We start from the raw sequence: 24,633 nt of genomic DNA, 5'->3' as shown, positions 1-24,633 counted from the left end.
TTTGTTCAGCTGCAACATTCAGATCATGAGTAAAAATGGATTTGTTTCTGTGGACTGAGAGTGTATGTTGTATGAGGGGATGTGATAGAACTTTTCAAAATTTTTAAATTAAAAAAATCATATCCTAATTATTGTCAGATATTGTATTTTACTGAAGAGTAGATGAAGACCAATGGCTGTGTTAGTTTCTGTTGTACAGCAAAGTAATTCAGGTGTACACACATAATACATAGATATATATCCTTTTTTGTATTCTATTTCATGCATGTTAAATTGCTTCAGCTGCGTCTGACTCTTTGTGACCCCATGGACTGTAGCTGGCCAGGCTCCTCTGTCCATGGGATTCTCCAAGCAAGAGTACTGGAGTGGGTTGCTATGCCTCCCTCCATGGGATCTTCCCGACCCAGGAATAGAACCCACATCTCCTGTACTGGCAGGCACGTTCTTTACCACTAGCACCAGCTGGGAAGGCCATATTCACCCTCACTCCAGTGAATGCAAAAGAAGGAAGGTGAGTAACAGGAAAGCCTCTTAGGTAGCTGTATTGTGTTAGGCACAGAGAGGAAGATTTATTTGACCTTGAGAAGAATTGCTGTGGAAAGGCTGTCAAGTTCCTAATTGTTGTTTGTCTATTTTCTTGTCTTCTAGAGATGATTTCTAAAGTAGTGGTTTAAAAAATTTGCAACATGCCCCAGGATCTCCCTGAAGACCACTAACAGGACAACGGCTTGGGCAATGAGGAACGTAAGCCAGGGTTTCCAGCGGGTGTGTTGCTGCCTTTATTTCATTATACTTTGACTCAACCCCTGATGGATTCAGCTTCATAAAGTCAGAAAAAGAGAGAAAGAAAAGCAATTTATTCATGTTTTCACTGGAACTCGCTGCAGACATGAAATTTCTCTAAAAATGCAAATCATCTGGTGCAACACAAGAGAAACTCGGTAACTAAAGCTCTTAGAGGAAAGCCCTTTCCCAGAGCTAATGTTCTTCCGCCCAGTGATTGAATAAATCGATCCATTTATTACAACATCTTCACTTTAGTTTTTTTTTAATCCCTAGATGAATGTGTCTAAGGGTACTAGAGGACTTTTCTTTATCACTAAGAAAATTGATTACACTTGTTAATTTGGCTTTTAATCCTAGATATAGCAAAACAAATACCATAAACAAGTATACAAGAAATCAATATAGATCTGTTCAATATCAGATTGATCAAAAAAGGATTTAGTAAGATTGTAAGATGTAAAATGCCAATGTCCAAACAAAGCCCTTACTTATGTAATATGGCTTTAGACGAGCTCTGGATCTGAGAGAAACTATTTCTGAAAACAGAAATGGTGTGCTTTTGTTGCATTAGAGAAAAATCCCCAGAAGGCCTACCTATCCAAGGTATTTAATGTGAATATTTGTTTTTAAATGATTTCTTGTCTTTTGTCCACCCAATCTTGTTAATTCACAGGGCACCCTATCACAGGTTTTTCATGTTACATAAAGCCAGAATTACACTTAACAAGTGTAAGGTTGGTCATAAAAAATAGATAAAACAACATTCTTAAAAGCTCAGATATCACAAGGAAAGGTTGTCAGCCATTCTTTTCAGAGAAGGTGCGGACAGTGAGAAATAAAAAGTATACACAAAGACTTCTGAAATGCTGCTTAGACCACCTCTGGGTCTAAAACGATAGGGGCTTTGTAGAACCCAAATAGCAATCCAATTGCTCAGTGAACACTTTTGATTAAACATATTTTAAATTCCCCTTGTGTAAAAATGAGTGAGAAGAAGATTAATGCTACTTTACTGTTCAAATGACACAAATTTGAACAGGGCTTTTCCAATAGTGGGTAGAGCTTATGTTCAACACACACTGTGTCTGTCCACTGGTAATCCCTTTTCAGTTGTCATTCATTCAACAAATATTCACTGAGTACCACCTGAGTGAAAAATATACATTTGAGAGTGTCAGATGCTGGAGTACAGTTGGTAGCAGTGTTCAGGTGAGATGGATTCAGGAGTCCATGGCTGGGGAGAAGGTTGTAGTGGAGGACTCGGTCTGTAATCACAGCATGAGTCTCTGTACTCGTGCCTGGTCTTCAGAGAAGAAATGAGAGTCTTATGTACAATTTGTTAAAGCAATTAATAGTGCTATATGAAAGGACAGAAGGTTAGCACTCCCCTGGACAAGGATGGAAGAGGTCCTCAGGCCTGACAACACACATATGACTGCCAACACAGGAGACATCGGTTCAGTCTCTGGGTCAGGAAGATCCCCTGGAGGAGGAAATGGCAACCCACTCTAGTATTCTTCCCTGGAGAATCTCATGGACAGAGGAGTCTGGCAGGCTACGGTCCAAGGGGTTGCAAAGAGTTGGTCAAGACTGAATGACTAAACGACAAACAACTATGAGGGAACGGAGGGTCTGGAGAAAAAAAACAAAACAATAAGACATTAAGAGAATACATATAAATGCATTTAAGTGCTTGTATCAGGGAAAATAAGCCTGTTGGGTTTCCCATGGTCAGACTCAGAGTCTTTGATAGGTTGATTGCAGGGTCAAAAACTTGAGGAGCAAAGAATCTCTGTGTTAGAGTTTGTATCCTTAATTACACACCTGCACGTGTATTTTGACTTACAGATAAGTTATTTTTTAAAAAAGTTTTGTGGTTTGAACAAAAGTATGTAATCACAATTTTTTGTAATCTTCAGATTATAGACTTTTCTCATCTGAAAAGTAATATGTTCATCCCTATACCTTGCATGGTATCTTCAGTTCAGTTCAGTTCAGTTCAGTCGCTTAGTTGTGTCTGACTCAGCGACCCCATGAATTGCAGTGCGCCAGGCCTCCCTGTCCATCACCAACTCCCAGAGTTCACCCAAACTCACGTCCATCGAGTCAGTGATGCCATCCAGCCATCTCATCCTCTGTTGTCCCCTTCTCCTCCTGCCCCCAATCCCTCCCAGCATCAGGGTTTTTTCCAATGAGTCAACTCTTCGCATGAGGTGGCCAAAGTACTGGAGTTTCAGCTTTAGCATCAGTCCTTCCAAAGAGCACACAGGACTGATCTCCTTTAGGATGGACTGGTTGTCCTTGCAGTCCAAGGGACTCTCAAGAGTCTTTTCCAACACCACAGTTCAAAAGCATCAATTCTTCAGCACTCAGCTTTCTTCACAGTCCAACTTTCACATCCATACATGACCACTGGAAAAACCATAGCCTTGACTAGATGGACCTTTGTTGGCAAAGTAATCTTTCTGTTTTTGAATATGCTATCTAGGTTCATCATAACTTTCCTTCCAAGGAGTAAGCGTCTTTTAATTTCATGGCTGCAATCACCATCTTCAGTGATTTTGGAGCCCCCCAAAATAAAATCTGACACTGTTTCCACTGTTTCCCCATCTATTTCCCATGAAGAAATGGGACCAGATGCCATGATCTTCGTTTTCTGAATGTTGAGCTTTAAGCCAACTTTTTCACTCTCCTCTTTCACTTTCATCAAGAGGCTTTTTAGTTCCTCTTCACTTTCTGCCATAAGGGTGGTGTCATCTGCATATCTGAGGTTATTGATATTTCTCCCGGCAATCTTGATTCCAGCTGTGCTTCTTCCAGCCCAGTGTTTCTCATGATGTACTCTGCATAGAAGTTAAATAAGCAGGGTGACAATATACAGCCTTGATGTACTCCTTTTCCCATTTGGAACCAGTCTGTTGTTCCATGTGCAGTTCTAACTGTTGCTTCCTGATCTGCAGACTCGTTTCTCAAGAGGCAGGTCTGGTGGTCTGGTATTCCCATGTCTTTCATAATTTTCCACAGTTTATTGTGATCCACAGTCAAAGGCTTTGGCATAGTCCATAAAGCAGAAATAGATGTTTTTCTGGAACTCTCTTGCTTTTTCCATGATCCAGCGGATGTTGGCAATTTGATCTCTGGTTCCTCTGCATTTTCTAAAACCAGCTTGAACAACTGGAAGTTCACGGTTCACGTATTGCTGAAGCCTGGCTTGGAGAATTTTGAGCATTACTTTACTAGCTTGTGAGATGAATGCAATTGTGTGGTAGTTTGAGCATTCTTTGGCATTGCCTTTCTTTGGGATTGGAATGAAAACTGACCTTTTCTAGTCCTGTGGCCACTGCCGAGTTTTCCAAATTTGCTGGCATATTGAGTGCAGCACTTTCACAGCATCATCTTTCAGGATTTGAAATAGCTCAACTGGAATTCCATCACCTCCACTAGTTTTGTTCATAGTGATGCTTTCTAAGGCCCACTTGACTTCACATTCCAGGATGTCTGGCTCTAGGTGAGTGATCATACCATCGTGATTATCTAGGTCATGAAGATCTTTTTTGTATAGTTCTTTTGTGTATTCTTGCCACCTCTTCTTAATATCTTTTGCTTCTGTTAGGTCCATACCATTTCTGTCCTTTATTGAGCCCATCTTTGCATGAAATGTTCCCTTGGTATCTCTCATTTTCTTGAAGAGATCTCTAGTCTTTCCCATTCTGTTTTCCTCTATTTCTCTGCACTGATCACTGAGGAAGGCTTTCTTATCTCTCCTTGCTATTCTTTGGAACTCTGCATTCAGATGCTTATATCTTTCCTTTTCTCCTATGCTTTTCGCTTCTCTTCTTTTCACAGCTATTTGTAAGGCCTCCCCAGACAGCCATTTTGCTTTTTTGCATTTCTTTTCCATGGCGATGGTCTTGATCCCTGTCTCCTGTACAATGTCATGAACCTCAGTCCATAGTTCATCAGGCACTCTATCTATCAGATCTAGTCCCTTAAATCTATTTCTCACTTCCACTGTATAATCATAAGGAATTTGATTTAGGTCATACCTGAATGGTCTAGTGGTTTTCCCTACTTTCTTCAATTTAAGTCTGAATTTGGCAATAAGAAGTTCGTGATCTGAGCTACAGTCAGCTCCTAGTCTTGTTTTTGCTGACTGTATAGAGCTTCTCCATCTTTGGCTGCAAAGAATATAATCAATCTGATTTCGGTGTTGACCATCTGGTGATGTCCATGTGTAGAATCTTCTCTTGTGTTGTTGGAAGAGGGTGTTTGCCATGACCAGTGCATTTTCTTGGCAAAACTCTACTAGCCTTTGTCCTGCTTCATTCCGTATTGCAAGGCTAAATTTGCCTGTTACCCCAGGTGTTCCTTGACTTCCTACCTTTGCATTCCAGTCCCCTATAATGAAAAGGACATCTTTTTGGGTGTTAGTTCTAAAAGGTCTTGTTGGTCTTCCTAGAACCATTCAACTTCAGCTTCTTCAGCGTTACTGGTTGGGGCATAGACTTGGATTACTGTGATACTGAATCGTTTGCTTTGGAAATGAACAGCGATCATTCTGTTGTTTTTGAGACTACATCCAAGTACTGCATTTCGGACTCTTTCGATGACCATGATGGCTACTCCATTTCTTCTGAGGGATTCCTGCCTACAGTAGTAGATATAATGGTCATCTGAGTTAAATTCACCCATTCCAGTCCATTTTTGTTCGCTGATTCCTAGAATGTCGATGTTCACTCTTGCCATCTCCTGTTTGACTACTTGCAATCTGCCTTGATTCATGGACCTGACATTCCAGGTTCCTATGCAATATTGCTCTTTACAGCATCGGACCTTGCTTCTATCACCAGTCACATCCACAACTGGGTGTTGTTTTTGCTTTGGGTCCATCCCTTCATTCTTTCTGGAGTTATTTCTCCACTGATCTCCAGTAGCATATTGGGCAGCTACCGACCTGGGGATTTCCTCTTTAAGTATCCTATCATTTTGCCTTTTCATACTGTTCATGGGGTTCTCAAGGCAAGAATACTCAAGTGGTTTGCCATTCTCTTCTCCAGTGGACCACATTCTGAGTATATACTTAATGTTTCCTGAATGAACACAGCTTGTAGCTTATGATTTAGTTTTAAAAATTTGACAAGTTATAACTGGAAGCTTGGGATTGACATATACACACTACTACATATAAATAAATAACTTATTTATTTTATATGTAGTATATATATACATATATATATATACATATATATATATATATATATACCCATCCTGTATAGCATGGGTAACTCTACTCAATACTCTGTAATAACCTATATGGGAAAGAATCTACAAAAAGAGTGGATTGTTTATAAGAGTACACTTTGCTCTACCCCTGAAACCAGCACAACATTGTAAATCAACTACTTCAATAAAAAAAAAAATGCAATATATCATTGACTGAGGAATGGATAAAGAAGATGCAATACATATATAGAATGGAATATTACTCAGCCATAAAAAAGAATTAATGCCATCTGTAGTAATGTGGATGTGTGGAGAGTGTCACACTGAGTGAAATAACTTAGACCGAGAAAGTCAAATATCATATGACAGACCTATACGTGGAGTAAAATACGACACAAGTGAACTTACCTCCAAAACAGAAACAGACTCACAGACATGGAGAGCAGACTTGTGGTTGCTGAGGTGGAGTGAGGGAGGGATGGACTGGGATTTGGGGATTAGCAGATGTGAACTATTATATATAGACTGGATAAGCAAGGTTCACTGTATAGCATGCTGCTGCTGCTGCTGCTAAGTCGCGTCAGTCGTGTCCGACTCTGTGCAACCCCATAGATGGCAGCCCACCAGGCTCCCCCGTCCCTGGGATTCTCCAGGCAAGAACACTGGAGTGGGTTGCCATTTCCTTTTCCAATGCAGGAAAGTGAAAAGTGAAAGTGAAGTCGCTCAGTTGTGTCCGACTTAGCGACCCCATGGACTGTAGCCCACCAGGCTCCTCCGCCCATGGGGTTTTCCAGGCAAGAGTACTGGAGTGGGGTGCCATTGCCTTCTCCGCTGTATAGCATAGGGAACTATATTCAATATCCTGTGATAAAGCATAATGGAAAAGAATATAAAAAAGAATATATATGTATAACTGAATTATTTTGCTGTACAGCAGAAATTAACACAACATTGTACATCAGATATACTTTAATTAAAAAAAACCCAACTCTGCTTATACCAAAAATTGTTATGTAATAAAATATTGCTTGGCACAAAGTAGATGACCCATAAATATCTATTGAAAAACAGGATAAATGACTTATGTCTGCCCTTAAAAGTTCAGGTGAGAGCGCAAAAGATAAAGACAAAACCATTGGTCTGAAAAGCCAGCTAATTTACAAAAAAGTTCTCCAGCAAGATCTGTAGATAACTCTTTAATGAATACATAAGAAGAACTCAATTTTAAAGAACTTGCTTTCTTCTTAAATACATTATTTTCTCATCTTTCTAGAAAAGCAGAAAAAGTCTAAATTCTTAGTTAATATATCTGAAGTGCCTCAGAGAAGAAAAGGGATCTTTATGCATAGTTGTTAAAAATAATTTAAAACAGTTAAATTTGAAAGAATTACTTATTTTCTGCAGGGAGCATTATACTTATTTTGCAATTGAAGTATGCTTGATTTACAATGTTGTGCTCAGTCATACTTACATACATTTTCCCAGGTTATTTTCCCTGGTAGGTTATTGCAAAATATTGAGTATGGTTCCCTATGCTATACATTAGCTTCCGGTTATCTACTTTATATATGGTAGTGTGTATATGTTAATCCCAACCTCCTAACTTATCCTTTTCCCCCTTCCCCTCTGGTAACCATAAGTTTGTTTTCTATGTTTGTGGGTTCATTTCTGGTTTGTATATAAGAAAAAAAACCCACTTATTCAAAATTTGTTTCTTTTCCCTGGTGGCTCAGACAGTAAAGAACCTGCTTGCAATACAGGAGACCCAGGTTCGATCCCTGGGTCAGGAGGATCCCCTGGAGAAGGGAATGGCAACCCACTACAGTATTCTTGCCTGTAGAATTCTGTGGATAGAGGCTACAGTCCATGGGGTCGTAAACAGTCAGACACGACTGAGTGACTAACACTTTCACTTTAATGAAAGAAGGTTTAAGCTACACAAAGTATCTTAATTTTATGGATTCCGTTGTTTTAAAGAGCAAAGAGGATATGGAGTCACTTTTGTGCATTGCAGTTATGTAATTGTATTGGGCATAGAGGACAGAAAAGAGGCAGATAGCAGAACTGGAAGACCGCTTTTCCTTACTACACAAATAACCTCCTCCTTTCAAGTTCACCTTTGGTTCTCTTGCAATGTGGCTGCGGGAAAGAAAAAGTACCATATTTCAAAACTGACAATTTATATGTGGAAAGACAATACATAAACTATGTTTTAATGAATGGGAAGCTATTAAAAATGATGACAATACATATTCAGATGACACAAATTACTGGAAAAGAATTATTTTTTACGGTTAATCCCATTAAGAATGAATTAAGTTGAAGAAAAATATAAAATAAGATTTTCAGTGATGGTGAGTGAGTGAGTGAGTGAAGTCGCTCAGTCGTGTCCGACTCTTTGCGACCCCGTAGACTGTAGCCCACCAGGCTCTTCCATCCATGGGATTCTCCAGGCAAGAATACTGGAGTGGGTTGCCATTTCCTTCTCCAGGGGATTTTCCTAACCCAGGGATCAAACCCAGGTCTCCTGCATTGCAGGCAGACGCTTTAACCTCTAAGTCACCAGGGAAGCCCACTTTCAGTGATAGGACTATATCAAATTTTTTAAAAGGCTACATCAAATTTATAAGTATATATACAATATATAATTATATGAATATTTAATATATAACTAGTAGGGATAATAATATAAATATATTAAAATATGTATAGTATAGATACAAAGTATATATATGTATACATATATGTATATATTCATTGCAATTTTTATTTAAGAAACTGGGAGTAAAAAACCAAATACTTCATGCAGTTTAAAGTTGTGTGAATCTAAAATTTGTATGGAAATAAAAACCTTGAATAGTCAAAGCAATCTTGAGAAAGAAGAATGGAACCGGAGGAATCAACCTACCTGACCTCAGGCTCTACTACAAAGCCACAGTCATCAAGACAGTATGGTACTGGCACAAAGACAGAAATATAGATCAATAGAATGAAATAGAAAGCCCAGAGACAAATCCACGCACATATGGGCACCTTATCTTTGACAAAGGAGGCAAGAATATACAATGGACAAAAGATAATCTCTTTAACAAGTGGTGCTGGAAACTGGTCAACCACTTGTAAAAGAGTGAAACTAGAACACTTTCTAACACCATACACAAAAATAAACTCAAAATGGATTAAAGATCTAAACGTAAGACCAGAAACTATAAAACTCCTAGAGGAGAACATAGGCAAAACACTCTTCGACATACATCACAGCAGGATCCTCTATGACCCACCTCCCAGAATACTGGAAATAAAAGCAAAAATAAACAAATGGGACCTAATTAAAATTAAAAGCTTCTGCACAAAAAAGGAAACTATAAGCAAGGTGAAAAGACAGCCTTCAGAATGGGAGAAAATAATGCAAATGAAGCAACTAATAAACAACTAATCTCAAAAATATACAAGCAACTCCTGCAGCTCAATTCCAGAAAAATAAACAACCCAATCAAAAAATGGGCCAAAGAACTAAACAGACATTTCTCCAAAGAAGACATACAGATGGCTAACAAACACATGAAAAGATGCTCAACATCACTCATTATCAGAGAAATGCAAATCAAAACTACAATGAGGTACCATTTCACGCCAGTCAGAATGGCTGCGATCCAAAAGTCTACAAGCAATAAATGCTGGAGAGGGTGTGGAGAAAAGGGAACCCTCTTACACTGTTGGTGGGAATGCAAACTAGTACAGCCACCATGGAGAACAGTGTGGAGATTCCTTAAAAAACTGCAAATAGAACTGTCATATGACCCAGCAATCCTACTGCTGGGCATACACACCGAGGAAACCAGAATTGAAAGAGACATGTGTACCCCAATGTTCATCACAGCACTGTTTATAATAGGCAGGACATGGAAGCAACCTAGATGTCCATCAGCAGACTAATGGATAAGAAAGCTGTGGGACATATACACAATGGAGTATTACTCAGCCATTAAAAAGAATACATTCAAAACAGTTCTAGTGAGGTGGATGAAACTGGAGACTATTATACAGAGTGAAGTAAGCCAGAAAGAAAAACACCAATACAGTATACTAACGTATATATATGGAATTTAGAAAGATGGTAACGATAACCCTGTATGCGAGACAGCAAAAGAGACACAGATGTATAGAACAGTCTTTTGGACTCTATGGGAGAGGGAGAGGGTGGGACAATCTGGGGGAATGGCACTGAAACATGTATAATATCATATAAGAAATGAATCGCCAGTCCAGGTTCGATACAGAATGCTTGGGGCTGGTGCACTGGGATGACTCGGAGGGATGGTACAGGGAGGAAGGTGGGAGGGGGGTTCAGGATGGGGAACACGTGTATGCCCGTGGCGGATTCATGTTGATGTGTGGCAGAACCAATACAATACTGTAAAGTAAAAAAAAAAATTAAAAAATAAAAAAAAAAGAATCTGTTCCTGCATCTTACAGCATTTTATCATATGTGCTGGGAATGTCAAGTGAGTTACATAACAATTTGAGTAGAGTCCCTTGTAGCTTTACATCTAAACCACCTATCTAAAAAACTTCTCTGACACAACCTTGCCCTCTTATCTCAGTTCTCTGTCACTCATGCTGATCTGTTTTCTTATTTAACAGATGACATAATGCTGGAGAGGATGTGGAGAGAAGGGGACCCTCCTATACTGTGTTTATTGCAGCACTATTTACAATAGCCAGAACATGCAAATGTAACTGTCTATTGATGGAGGAATAGATAAAGAAGAAGTGGTACGTATATACAATGGAATATTACTCAATCATTAAAAAGAACAAAATAATGCTACTTGTAGCCACATGGATGGACCTAGAGATTGTCCATACTAGGTGAATTAAGTCAGACACAGAGACACAAATATTTTATATTTGGTGAAGTGTATCTCCAAGTCTCTGGCTTTTTTAAAAACTAGGTTGTTTCTTTTCTTATTGTTGAGTTTTAAGAGTTCTTTGTATATTGTGAATAAGGTTCTTTATCAGAAGTGTCTTTTGCAAATATTTTCTCCCAGTCTACAGCTAGTCTTCTCATTCTCTTGACTATTATTTTTTAGTACATATGGAGTTGTTTCATTCATTGCTAATAGTGTAATAGTGTCTCACCTATGGATACACCATAATTTAACCAGTCACTAAATGCCTTGTTGAATATTTAAATTGTTTGCAGCCTTTTATAGTTACAATACTGTAAATCAATACTTAGGCATTTGTAAGGCTTTTGCATTTGTTCTTCCTTCAGTCTGGACTGTCCCTCACCCTTCTCCCCACCAACAGAAGCTTATGTTCACTCTCTTACTTTAACATTTCAGGTCTCACCTGAAATGTTACCTCCCCTGAAAGGTCTTCTTTATCCATTCTATCTAAAGTAGAATTGTCCTATTCCATCACTCTCTGTCCATACACAGTGGGATATATATATATATATATATATATATTGTATTTTACTGCATATTGCATTATAATATATTATGTCATGTTATACGCTTATGTTTGCAGCTGTCTAGATTCCCCTCTAGTGAATAAGTTGGATGAGAATGGAGACTTCGTTTTATTTGCTGCTGTATCTCCAGTGCCTCAGACAATGCTTAGCACATAGAGATGCTTAGTAAATAGGTGAAAGAATGAACAAGCAAATGAATGAATGAATGTGTTGAGTAAACATAGAATTATGGGTCAAAGCTGTGTGCACTTTAAATTTCTATAACTGCCAGACTACTCTCCCTAGAGGTTGTATTTAGTCTTTTACCAGTAATACATGGGATATAACTGTACCATCACATGCTCACCAAACATATTGCATTATCAAACTTGCCAATTTGAGAGCTAAAAATTTCTTCCTATATACTTTTCATTCACATTTTTCTAATCATGAGTAAAGATCAGCATCTTTTCACTTTTTAAAATTTTACACAATTTTAAAATTCACTTTTCAGTAAACTCTCCATATCCTTTTGTTTTTCATTAAAAAATGGGGTTATTGGTCTTTGGCTTACTGATTTATGATCTCTTTTTATAAAAGAGATGAAATCTTTGTGATATTTACAGATTTTTTTCCCCAGGTTCATTTAAAAACTTAAAAAAAAAAAAACTTGTTTGTGGTATGTTGTCATGTAGTACTACTTTATTTTTATAAAGGTACATTGCTAGTTTTCCTCTTCTGGTTGTAGAGTTCGGTTGGTTATCCTGTGATCTCAGGTCTCTTATGAGCTCAAGAAAAATTTATTTTGCAGATTTTGTAGTTCTGTTGTTGCTGTAAGGATGCGAATGACATTCTTTCTAGCTTTCTACATTTAAGCAGAAGTTAGAAGACTATTTATTTTTACATATTAATTTTGTATCTAGTCATCAAGTTCTGTTGTTGATTATAAGGATATTCATTTGCTTTTCCTTGGTTTTTCAATTAAGCGATTATATCTACATAAATAAGCATGCACTCTTCTCATCCTTTTCTAGTTCTTATATATCTTTTTTTTTCTATGACAAGGTTAAAAGATAGCCGTGATAGTGGGTATCTTTACGTTATTATCTTTAATGGAATTATTCCTATCATAGATAATGAATTTTATTAAATGTATTGTAAGCTCCATTGGAATAATCAAGTGATCTTTCTCTTCAGTTGTTCATGCATTCAGCAAATTGGTGAGACACATATAATGTGTCTATGTTCTAAGTTTTGGGGATACAATACTGAGGAAAGGAAATGGAAAAGAATCTTGTTGTCATGGAGTTTATATCTCTAGAGGTTAAAGACAGATGGTAAATAAATAAAACATGTTATGTCAGATGATAATATATGCTATAGGAGAAGCAAAGTATATACATATAGGGAATGTATATTTGTGTGTGTGGGCTGGTTTGCAACTTTTAAAAGTATGACCAGGGAGAGTGGGAGGGAGGTCCACATGGGAGGGGATACATAGCTGACTCACATTGCTGTACAGCAGAAACTGACAACATTGTAAAGCAATTGTACTCCAATTAAAAATGTATGACCTGATGATATTTGACTGAAATTCTAAGGGAAATACGCTTTGGAAATATCTTGAAGGAGCACTGCACAAGCCAATATGAAGGTCCTCGTGTGGAAGCATGCCTGGTGTGGTCCAGGAACAGAAAGAGGACCCACACGGGGAGAGGAAGAGAAGCATAGGTCGGTGAGATGAGTAGGAAGATTATCAGAGAGGTGACAGAGGGCCAGATCACGCATGGTCTCACAGGCCACTGTGGGCACGTTAGCTTGCACTCCATGTGAGATAGGAAGTCATTTGGAGGGATTTTAAGCAGAGAAGTGATGTAATCTAACTTTATTTTTAAAGGATAACTCTGAAAACTGTCAAGTAGATTGTATAGGAAGCTATTTTAATAGTCCAAGCAAGATACAGGATGGCTTGGACCATGCTGGTAGCAGGGAGATCATAAGACGTTACATGATACTGGATACATTTTTAAGGAACAGGATTTGTTGGCAGACTTGATGTGGATGTGAGGAGACTAAGGAGGACACTTAAGTTTTAAATTTGTACATGAATGGGCTCCCCAGGTGGCACTAGTGGTAAAGAACCTGCCTGCCAATGCAGGAGATGTTAACAGACATGGGTTTGATCCCTGAGTCGGGAAGGTCCTCTGGAGGAGGGCATGGGAACCCGCTCCAGTATTCTTGTCCATGGAGAACCCTATGGACAGAGGAACCTGGTGGGTACAGTCCATAGGGTCACAAAGAGTCAGACATGACTGAAGCAGATTAGCACGCATGCACAAATGAAGCATCCATTAACTGGGACCTGAAAGCCTAGGGGAGCACTCTTTGGGCTCATTTGGAGTTAAATGATGAGAGGATGATTTTGCACCTTCCAACTTTGAGACGTCTGCTAGATATCCAAGTGAAGATGTCAAGGAGGAATTTGTGTACAGAAGCCCAGAATTCAGGGGAGGGCTCCAGGCAGCATATATAAATTTGAGAATTATTAGTGAATAAATCGGAGAAAGCAATGGCACCCCACTCCAGTACTCTTGCCTGGAAGATCCCATGGACAGAGGAGCCTGGTAGGCTGCAGTCCATGGGGTCGCTGGGAGTCGGACGCGACTGAGTGACTTCACTTTCACTTTTCACTTTCATGCATTGGAGAAGGAAATGGCAACCCACTGCAGTGTTCTTGCCTGGAGAATCCCAGGGACGGTGGAGACTGGTGGGCTGCCGTCTATGGGGTCGCACAGAGTCGGACACGACTGAATCGACTTAGCAGCAGCAGCAGCAGCAGCGAAGGTAAGCCACTGAGAAGAATATTTAAAGAAAAGTGAGTGGGACTTCCCTGGTGGTCCAGTGGCTAAGACTCCAAGCTCCCAATGCAGGGGGCCTGGGTTCAATCCCTGGTCAGGAAACTAGATCCCACATGCCACAACAAAGATCAAAGCTCCTGAGTGCCCCGACTAAAACCTGGTTCAGCCAAATAAATAAAGAAATATTAAAAAAAAAAAAAAAGACAAAGGAGGAGGGAGTAATCAACCCTGCTCAGGGCTGCTGATAGGTCAAATAAGATGAGGAGGGCTGAGAAATGATGACTGGGTTTGGCGATGGGAAACTCATTGACGAGCTCGAGAAGAGCAATCTTGGAAGAAGGTGGGACAGAAACAAGTGGTTCAGGAGCAAATGGGAAGACAGTAATTACAGACAACTAACATAGATGATTCTTTAAATTGTGATAAAGTGGAATGGAGAAATGGGACAGTAACTGGTGAGAAGTTGTGAGGTTAAAAGACGAGAGAAATGACAGTATGTTCATATACTGATAAGAATGATCTACAGGCCATTTAATGCAGATGGAGAGGGAGGGGAGAACTGTTGGAGGTAATGGCTTTGAGAAAATGAGAATGGATGAGACACAGTACACAGGTGGACAAGTTGGCCTAGGCTAGGAGCTTAACAGTCAATCCTCAGTAAAAGGAGAGAATGTATATTGAGCAGAGATGTCAGTAAATGAGTAGATGTGATGATATTTCACTGGAGTATTCTTTTGATTTTTTTTAAATGAAATAAGAAATAGGGTCATCAATTGAGAGTGAGGATGGACAAGAAAGTGTTGGAGGTTTGGGTAAAGGGGACAAAATGTGACATAATTGTCTAGGAGAAGGGAAGAGAGAATGAACTCAGGGAATATAGTGATCAGAGTTAGCATTAAGGGCCCGCTTGAGATTAGTGATCATGAATTTAAAACGAGGCCAACCACTTGGCTGTATATTTTTCTGCAGTGACATTCTGTGGTAAAGATACAAATAGGAAGTAGGCAGAGAGTTCAGTTATTAATGTAATGGTTTTATCAGGCAAGTACGCAGAAGACAGAGAGGTAAGGGATGGATCACAGACTTAAGTTGCTCTCATTAAGTTTCCAGCAATGTCAACCTTAACTTTGATCCCGAGTGTCAGCTTTTCCTGCTCTTGCTTTCAACTTGATGCTGGTAGATTTCTTCCCCTAAAATAACATCTCCACATTGTTAAGCCTTAAGTCTCACAGGAGAATTCTAATACTTTTACCTGTTTCCCCAATTTATTATCTTTTTTTCCTCTGTTTTTAAGCAGCTTAAAGTCTGTGATCCATCTCTTACCTGTTTATATAGGTTGGGTAATTTCATAGGTGAATGGATGGGAGGATTATTGCAACTATTTTGAGAAAGGGGCAGAGATTTCCAGGAATTGGATCGCTGCTCACTTTTTGCCCTTTTATGTCAGAAATGTCACGGCACCTGTGAGTATGTTATTTAGCATGCTGATGTATTACAATGAGCGTATAATGAGGCTCAGGTCTAGTGGAATACACGCACCATTTTGAATTATGGCTTTTTCAGGGTATGTGCCCAGTAGTGGGATTGCTGGGTCATATGGTAGTTCTATTTTTAGTTTTTTACACTTGATCTTAGCTAAAAGGCTGGGAAGTGATATTTTTTTTTTTTTTAGTTTTTTAAGGAACCTCCATACTTTAATTCATAGTGGTTGTGAATTACATTTGCAACAATTTACAACAATTTACATTCCCACTAACAGTGTGAGAGGGTTCCCTTTTCTCCACACTCTCCAGCATTTAGTTTGCAGATTTTTTGATGATGGCCATTCTGACTGGTGTGAAGTGATACATCTTTGTAGTTTTGATTTGCATTTCTCTAATAATGAGCAATGTTGAACATCTTTTCATGTCTTCACTGGCCATCTGTATGTCTTTTTTAGAGAAATGTCTATTTAGGCCTTCCACCCATTTTTTGATTGGGTTGTTGCTTGTATATTTTGATATTGAGCTGCATAAGCTGCGTGTATATTTTGGAGAGTAATTTTTGTCAGTTGCTTTGTTCACTATAGCACTATTTACAATAGCCAAGACATGGAAGTAACCTAGATGTCCATTGACAGATGAATGGATAAAGAAGATGTGGTACATATGTACAATGGAATATTATTTAGCCATAAAAAGGAACGCAATTGGGTCATTTGTAATGATGCAGATAGACCTAAAGTCTGTCATAAAGAGTGAAGAAGTCAGAAAGAGAAAAACAAACATCATTTATTAACACATATGTATGGAATCTACAAAGATGGTATAGATTTGCTGTTTGGAGAGGAGGAATAGAGATGCAAATGTGGACAAGGGACATGTGGACACAGTGGGGGAAGGGGAGGGTGAGACGAATTGGGAGAGCAGGACTGACTTATATACAGCACCATGTCTCAAACAGAGCTAGTGGGAAGCTGCTTATAGCACAGGGAATGCAGCTCAGTGCTCTGTGATGACCTAGAGGGGCGGGGTGTGGAGGATGGGAGGGACATTCAAGAGAGAGGGGATATACGTATACATATAGCTGGTTCACTTCATTATACAGCAGCAACTAACACAATATTGCAATGCAATTATACTCCAATTTAAAAAGTAAATAAATAATGTTCTAGTGGAAGTTGACTTGTCTGCCATCTTGAACCTGGTTGATTCTGACCAGTTCTTGTCGTGTCCTCAGTGGCTATGTCATTCTTTTAAAGGTTGTGTCCTGCCCCCTTCTTGTCTCTTTCTCTGTATTTATTATGTGAAGCAAAGTGGAGGGGCAGAAGATAGTGGGATTTTTGAAACTGAGTTTCTGAAGGCAGTGCAGTTTTCACTATTGAAAAGGTCTAGGTTTAATGACAGGAATGAGTAGGTAAGATAAGATGAAAGACAAGGTCACTGAAATAGAGGAAGTTAAGAAAATGAGAGAAGAAAATGCTCGAAGATCATTATGTGTGGTAACAATGAACCAGGAGCTGAAAGCTTCAAGGGATGAAGAGGAGAGACATGGAGATAGATGACTGCAAACCATAAGAGAATACAGTCTCATTACTTGAGATTTATAGGTAGGGTTTTAGCCTGCAAAAAGTAGCAGTAAGGTCAAGGTTACTTGTCATACCTTTAGGCTCAAAGGTCCCAAGGCTATGGAGGAGAAGACTGCAATCTCAAGATGGCAATCACTTGAGAACACAGCAGAGAAGGTGATATCTTGGGAAGACAGCCAGGTTTCAGTTAGCACAAGCAGCAAAAAGAGTACTGGGAGAAAACGTGGAGGGTGTTGCTTTTCTGACTGTGGGTTTCTGAGGACTCAGTGAAAGATTTCAGGGTTTGAAGAGAATTAGGATTGGGGACAAACAGATATACAGAAAACCTTTTGGGAGGACAGTCTTGGGAGATCAGGTTTTTTTGTCATCACTGCTCTGAACAGTGACAACAGACATGATGAGACTCCTCCTGATAGTCTACAGATAGTGAGGGTAAAGCTGGGAGACTAGGCCAATGCAAGGGGTTTGCTTGGAGCTCACAGAGATTGGCTCCCCTCTCTATGCAGGCCAGCTTTGATGTGGAGGCAGAAATGAAGTGACATTATACAACACCTGGATCTCTGGATGAATAGGGGGAGCCCTGGGATCCATCTTTATTCTTACAGTGGGGTCTGAGGGAAGGCCATGTTGATCCCAGTTGCAGTGAGTTATATTAATAGATCTCCTAATAGAGGCTGTCTTCACACTCCTGTTAGAAATCTCAGTTGGTCATGGCATGGTATTCTTTTAGTAGTTTACTTGATTATGCTTATTCAAGATTCTGTAGTATTGTTTGAAAGTGAGATTGGTCTATAATTACTTATCTCTTTTAGTGCTTTGTTAAATTTTTGTATTAAGTCTTATACTGGTTTCAGAAAAATAATTGGATGCTTCTTTTTTTCCTGTAATCTTGAAAAGTTTAAATAGCATTAGAGCTATATATTTCTTAAAAGTTTGGTAGAATTCATTTGTGAATACTTTTTATAGGATTGAAATGGTACTATTCTTTTTATTATACTGAATATTTGAAAAGAGAATCCATATTTTATCTCTTTAGCCTTGGCTAGCTGAGTGCCTGAAACAAACTATACAAATTATGATTATTTCAAGAAGAAAAATTGTAAGTTAAAATACTTTAACATGAAGATTTTTGCTAGCTTTCCCTCTCCATTTTCAAGACTCCCACTTTAATTTAGCCTCTATTACCCGATCTATTATACTACTCTCTGGCTTCTCTCTTTCTTGCCCCCAGTATCCATCTAAGATTCTACTCCTGGGTTAATCTTCCTAAAGGGCTGTTTTATTCATTTGCTGCTGCTGCTGCTAAGTCGCTTCAGTCGTGTCCGACTCTGTGCGACCCCATAGATGGCAGCCCACCAGGCCCTCCCGTCCCTGGGATTCCCCAGACAAGAATACTGGAGTGGGCTGCCATTTCCTTCTCCAATGCATGAAAGTGAAAAGTGAAAGTGAAGTCACTCAGTCCTGTCCGACTCTTCGAGACCTCATGGACTGCAGCCCACGAGGCTCCTCCGTCCATGGGATTTTCCAGGCAAGAGTATTGGAGTGGGTTGCCATTGCCTTCTCCATTATTCATTTGACCCTTGCATAAAAACTTAAAATTTTTTTTTATTTTATTGAAGTATAGTTGATTTACAGTGTTGTGTTAATTTCTGGTGTACAGCAAAATGATTCACGTATATATATATATTTTTTCATATGCTTTTCCATTATGGTTTATTATAGGGTAGTGAATATAGTTCCCTGTGCTATCTGGTAGGACCTAGTTCACCCATTCTATGTATAATCATTTGTATCTGCTAACCTCAGCCTCCCACCTCCCTTCCCCTTGGCAACCACCAGTCTGTTCTTCATGTCTATGAGTCTGTTTCTGTTCTGTAATAAGTTCATCTGTGTCATATTTTAGATTTTAAATGTAAGTGATATTATATGGTATTTGTTCTTCTCTGCCTGACTCACTTAGTATGATAATCTCCAGGTCCATCCAACCTTTGCATTAAAAACTTTGAGAAGCTTCCCAGTGACTAAAACACAAGTCCAGACTTTTCACTGCTCTCTACCCCAATCCATCTCCCCTTTCTCTTTCATCATTTTCCCATAGACAGAGTATGTTTAGGTAAGCTGGGCTCCTTGCCATTTCTCAAACAATTTTTGTCTTTTTATTTCTGTTCTTTGTTCATGCTGTTCCACTGTTTATTTATTTATGTTCTAAGAAGATTCATACACCTTCGTTATTGTGCCTGCTGCCTGGCTGCTCATTCATGTCAGACTCCCTGTGACCCCATGGACATAGCCCATCAGGCTCCTCTGTCCACGGAATTTTCCAGGCAAGAATACTGAAGTGGGTTGCCATTTCCCACTCCAGGGGATCTTCTCGACACAGAGATTGAATCTGTGTTTCCTGCATCTCCTGCACCGGCAGGTGAATTCTTTACCACTGAGCCACCCAGGAAGCCTCCACTAATCATTTAGACTTTTTTTTTCTGTTCCCCTGTCCTTGGGTGTGTGTGTGTGTGTGTGTGTGTGTGTGTGTGTGTGCATGCGTGTGCTTAGTTCTCAGTTGCTTCCAATTCTTTGTGGCCCCATAGAATGTTGACCACCAGGCATGGAATTTTCCAGGCAGGAATACTGGAGTGGGTTACCATTTTCTATACCAGGGGATCATCCTGATCCACTGGGACAAAGAATCAAGCTCACTCCTCAAGCTCAACTCTTCCATGAATCCACTCATGGAACTCATAGTTATCTACTATGAGAGATAACTCATGAAGACAGAGTGATCTCTCATAGTTATTGGAAAAAAATCATGTGGGAGTATCTTGCATCCTCTAGCAAAATGAAAACTTCTTGAAGGTAAGAATCCTAACTTAGAGATCTTTACAACACTTACAGCATTTATTCAATAATAAATTTTTGAATGGGTGAGTGAATAGATCTAAAAACTGATAACGATTTATTCTAACAATTTAAGGTAAATTCTGAACATTCTCACTTAGTATGGATTTGACATGCTATGGAATTTAGCATCATGTTTTGATTAATACATGAACATTTGGATGAAATATATATGTTTTACACACTTCTGTAAGTATGATATATATCACAATTACAAAAATTCATGAGCTTGCAGGAAATAATAGCAATCATAGACTTAATTTCAAATATGTTTTCCTTGAAAAAAATCATAGCTTAATACTTAATGGACTTTAAGAGGCATATTTTAAAGTATTATTAGATCTATTATTTAAATAGAATCTATTTACTTACCCTATTTTATGTTATTATGTTATCTAGCTAGAGTATGGATAACTTATTGTTTAAATCACTGGTTTTCATCTTGAGAATGACAAATGCCTACCAAAAATGTCTTCCAGAGTGGCTTTCTCAAGGTGTCAAATAGGAGCTGGAGGAAATATTACACTGATGATTTTCAGGTAATATTTGAACAAGCCAGGCTGTTATTAGCCTGTAAACATAATATTATGGCTTTCCAGCGTACCTAGACATTTGCTTCTGAGAGACCACTGGCATCTCTTTTACATTATCAGTGAGGTATTTTTTTTTAATGCAGAGGTTCTCCCCAAGGAGCCCGGCAGTGGGCGCTCCAGCCTGTTGGCACTGTACCATAATACAAGCCCCCAGACACCCGGCTTTGGAGGCCATTGGGGCTTGTGTACAGGAGAGCCATAGGGCTGCAGGAAACAGAGACTCTGCTCTTAAGGGGCTCCTGCAGAATCTCCCAAGCTCTGAGACCTAAGGCAGAGGCAGTAATTAGAAAAGATCCTGGGTCAGACCCCCTTGCTGATCTTGGAGAGTCTCCAGGAGAGACAGAAGGCAACTGGGACTCCCCCTGAGCACAGTGGCAGCCACTTTGGAGAGTTCATTATACCTTGAGGACACTGGTGCAGGCAACCTGAATTCAATAAAATTGTAGGATACAAATTAATATGCAAATATGTTGCATTTCTATACACTAACAATTAGGTATCAGAAAGAGAAATTAAGAAAACAATTCTATTTACAATTTTGCATCAAAATGAATAAATCTAATCAAGGAGGTGAGAGACCTGGATATGGAAAACCTTGGTGGTGGTTTAGTCACTAAGCTGTGTCCGACTCCTGCAACCCTATGGACTGTAGCCTGCCAGGCTCCTCTGTACATGGGATTCTCCAGAGGAGCTTCCCTGATTGTTCAGATGGTAAAGAGTCTGTCTGCAACATGGGAAACCTGGGTTCATTCCCTGGGTTTGGAAGATCCCCTGGGGAAGGATGGCAATCCTCTCCAGTATTCTTGCCTGGAAAATGCCATGGGAGCCTGGCAGCATACAGTCCATGGGTTGTTTCTTGAAGTGGGAAAACCTTAAGACATTAATAAAAAAATTGCAAATGATCAAACAAATGGAAAGAAATACTGTGCTCGTGGACTGGGAGAATTAATCATGTTAACAGGACCATATAGACAAGGCATTCTATAGATTCAATATGAACCCCATCAAAATACTAATGACATTTTTCATAGAATTAGAACAAATAATTTTAAAATTTGCATAGAAACACAATAGATGCTGAATAGCCAAAAAAATCTTGAGGAAGAAGAACATAGTTAGAGGTATCACACTCTCTGGTTCAAAACTATACTACAAAGCTACCATCATCAGAACAGTATGGTACTGGCACAGAAACAGACACAAAGATCAATGGAACAGAATAGAAAGCCCAGAAATAAACACGTTTATATGGTCAATTAATCTATGTCAAAAGAAGCAAGAATATATGGTTTCTTCAAAAAACTGTGTCGGGAAAACTGGACAGCTACCTGTAAAAGAGTCAAACTGTATTACTTTCTCACACCAAGTGCAAAAATAAATTCAAGATGTATTTAAAACCTAAGTGTAAGACCTGAAACATTAAAACTTCTAGAAGAAAGCATAGGCAGTTCTCTCTTTGACACTGATCATAGCAATATACTTGGATCTGTCTGGATTTTGGATATGTCTCCTCAGGCAAGGGAAACAAAAGCAGAAATAAACAAATGGGGCTACATCAAATTAAAAAGCTTTTGCACACCAAGGAAACTCTTAACAAAATTAAAAGGTAGCCTACTGAATGGGAGAAGATATTTGCAAATGACATATCTGGTAACATTCAAAATATAAAAAGAACTCATGCAATTTAATATAAAAAACAGTCCCATTAAAAATGATCAGAGGACCTGAATAAGACCTTTTCCCAAAGAAGACACACAGATAACTAATAGACACATGAAAAGATGCTCAACATAACTAATCATCAAGGAAATGCAAATCAAAACCACTGTGAGATACCACCTCACACCAATTAGAATGGTTATTATCAGAAAGAAAACAAATAAGTCCTAAGCATGTGGAGAAAAAGGAATTTTCATGCATTCTTGGTAGGAATGTAAACTGTTAAAACCGTTATGCAAAATAGTATGGAGGTTCCTCAAAAAATGAAAACTACTGTATGGGATTCAGCAATTCTACTTTTGGGTATTTTTCTAAAGAAAACAAAAACAATGATTTGAATGGATCTATGCACCCCTGTGTTCAGTGCAGCATATTTACAATAGCCAAGATATGGAAGCAACCTAAGTGTCCACTGATTAAATAAATGGATAAAGAAGATGTGATACAAATATACAATGGAATATTGGTCAGCTATAGAAAATAATGAAATCTTACCATTTGCAGCAACATGGATAAACCTAGAGGGTATTATGCTATGTGAAATCAGTCGGAAGAGGAAAGACAAATACCATTTTATTTCACTTGTATGTATAATCTAAAAACAAAACAAGTAAACAATCATAAAAAAGCAGAAACAGACTCACAGATACTGAGAACAAACAGGTGTTTGCCAGAGGTAAGGGGGTTGAGGGAATGAGTGAAACAGAGGAAGGAGATTAGGAGGTACAGACTTCCAGTTACACAATAAATGAGTCACATGGATAAAACGGGTAGCATGGGGAATATAACCAGTAGCACTGGAATATCTCTGTATGGTGGCAGGTGGTAAGTAGACGTGTGGTGTTGAGCATTTTGGAATGCAGAGAAATGTCAAGCCACTTTGCTGTGCACCTGGATCTACTCAGTGTTCTAGGTCAAGTACACTTCAAAAGAAGACAAGACAGAAGCAAAGGAAAAGCAAGACCACGGACTCAGCTGCCTAGAGACATGCCTGGGAGGACGCACACTAAGCTGTCAATAGTGTTGCTCCTCAAGAAAGTATCTGTGTGTGGAAGGCTCTTTGACTCTTGACCATCTACATTTTTCTTTGTAGAGCATTTGGGGAAAGGATGCTATCTAAGTATTAATGGGTGTGTGTGTGGAGGCTCAAGTGACAAGTTAAGATCAGATATAGAGTAGTAAGGAATGTGACATTTTGGTTGAAAAAAGAATTTATTTGTGTCCCTTTTGGAATAGCAATAGAGCATATATTGCTGGAGTTACTAGACAATTTTATAGAGGGGCACACAAGGATTCTTTCTACCCTTTTCTCTTTCTAGGAGGAGAGAATTCCTACAATCTTTGCAGCTTGGATGGTAGAGTTCAGTATATATAGCAAATATATCTAATAATTAGAAATAAAAGGGACTTCCCTGGTGATCCAGTGATTAAGACTCTATGCTTCCCATGCAGAGGATGTGGGTCAAATCCCTGGTGGGGGAGCTAAGATTCCCACATGCCTCATGGCCAAAAAACCAAAGTGTAAAGCAGAAATAATACTGTAACAAATTCAATAAAGACTTTCAAAATGGTCCACATCAAAAAAATCTTAAACAAGAAATATTTCAAAACACTAAAAAATTTTTTGTTTAGACACATCAGTGTGAATTTCCTCTCTTCTTCCCTCCTTCCTTTCTCTCTCCCGCTCCCTTTTCCTCTCACTTCCTCCTTCCTCTTACTTCCTATGTTCAAACAAAATAGTTGATCAGAGGACTAGATTGAAGTAAAGCTTAGATTAGAGCAGGCTACGTTCTATAAAACATCTTTTAGTGATCTAATTTTCTTCAAAGAGATTTGAATGTAATAGAAAACAAGTGAAGATAATAGAGAACACAATGCAAAATAAACTCCGCAGACAGGAGTTTTCTTTTTCAGCAAAAGCAGTCGGCGAGTTCTCAGCCTGACAGCACAGGATAAATCATTCTGGTTTGGAGCCTTTCACTCTCCACCTGCATTAGTTGAAGACCTTTTGTCCTAGCAGGAAAGGTAGGCCAAGTC

General features: G+C 38.9%; 1 protein-coding gene and 1 non-coding gene across 2 annotated transcripts in view; one reads left to right on the top strand and one right to left on the bottom strand.

Annotated features, from left to right (window-relative positions):
• Positions 1-24,633, bottom strand: part of TTC29 (tetratricopeptide repeat domain 29) — a 279,515-nt gene that overhangs the window by 14,286 nt on the left and 240,596 nt on the right. The window lies entirely within an intron of this gene.
• Positions 2,141-2,268, top strand: LOC147355015 (U6atac minor spliceosomal RNA). The gene has a single exon (XR_015144930.1). It is a non-coding gene; the product is annotated as a U6atac minor spliceosomal RNA (small nuclear RNA).

Source organism: Bos grunniens, chromosome 17 (assembly GCF_055505025.1).
Source record: "Bos grunniens cultivar Pamir isolate PY7600 chromosome 17, Bosgru_T2T1.0, whole genome shotgun sequence".
Taxonomy (NCBI): Eukaryota; Metazoa; Chordata; class Mammalia; order Artiodactyla; family Bovidae; genus Bos; species Bos grunniens.
The sequence above is the reverse complement of the archived record's forward strand: the minus strand, read 5'-3'. Positions and strand labels throughout refer to the sequence as shown.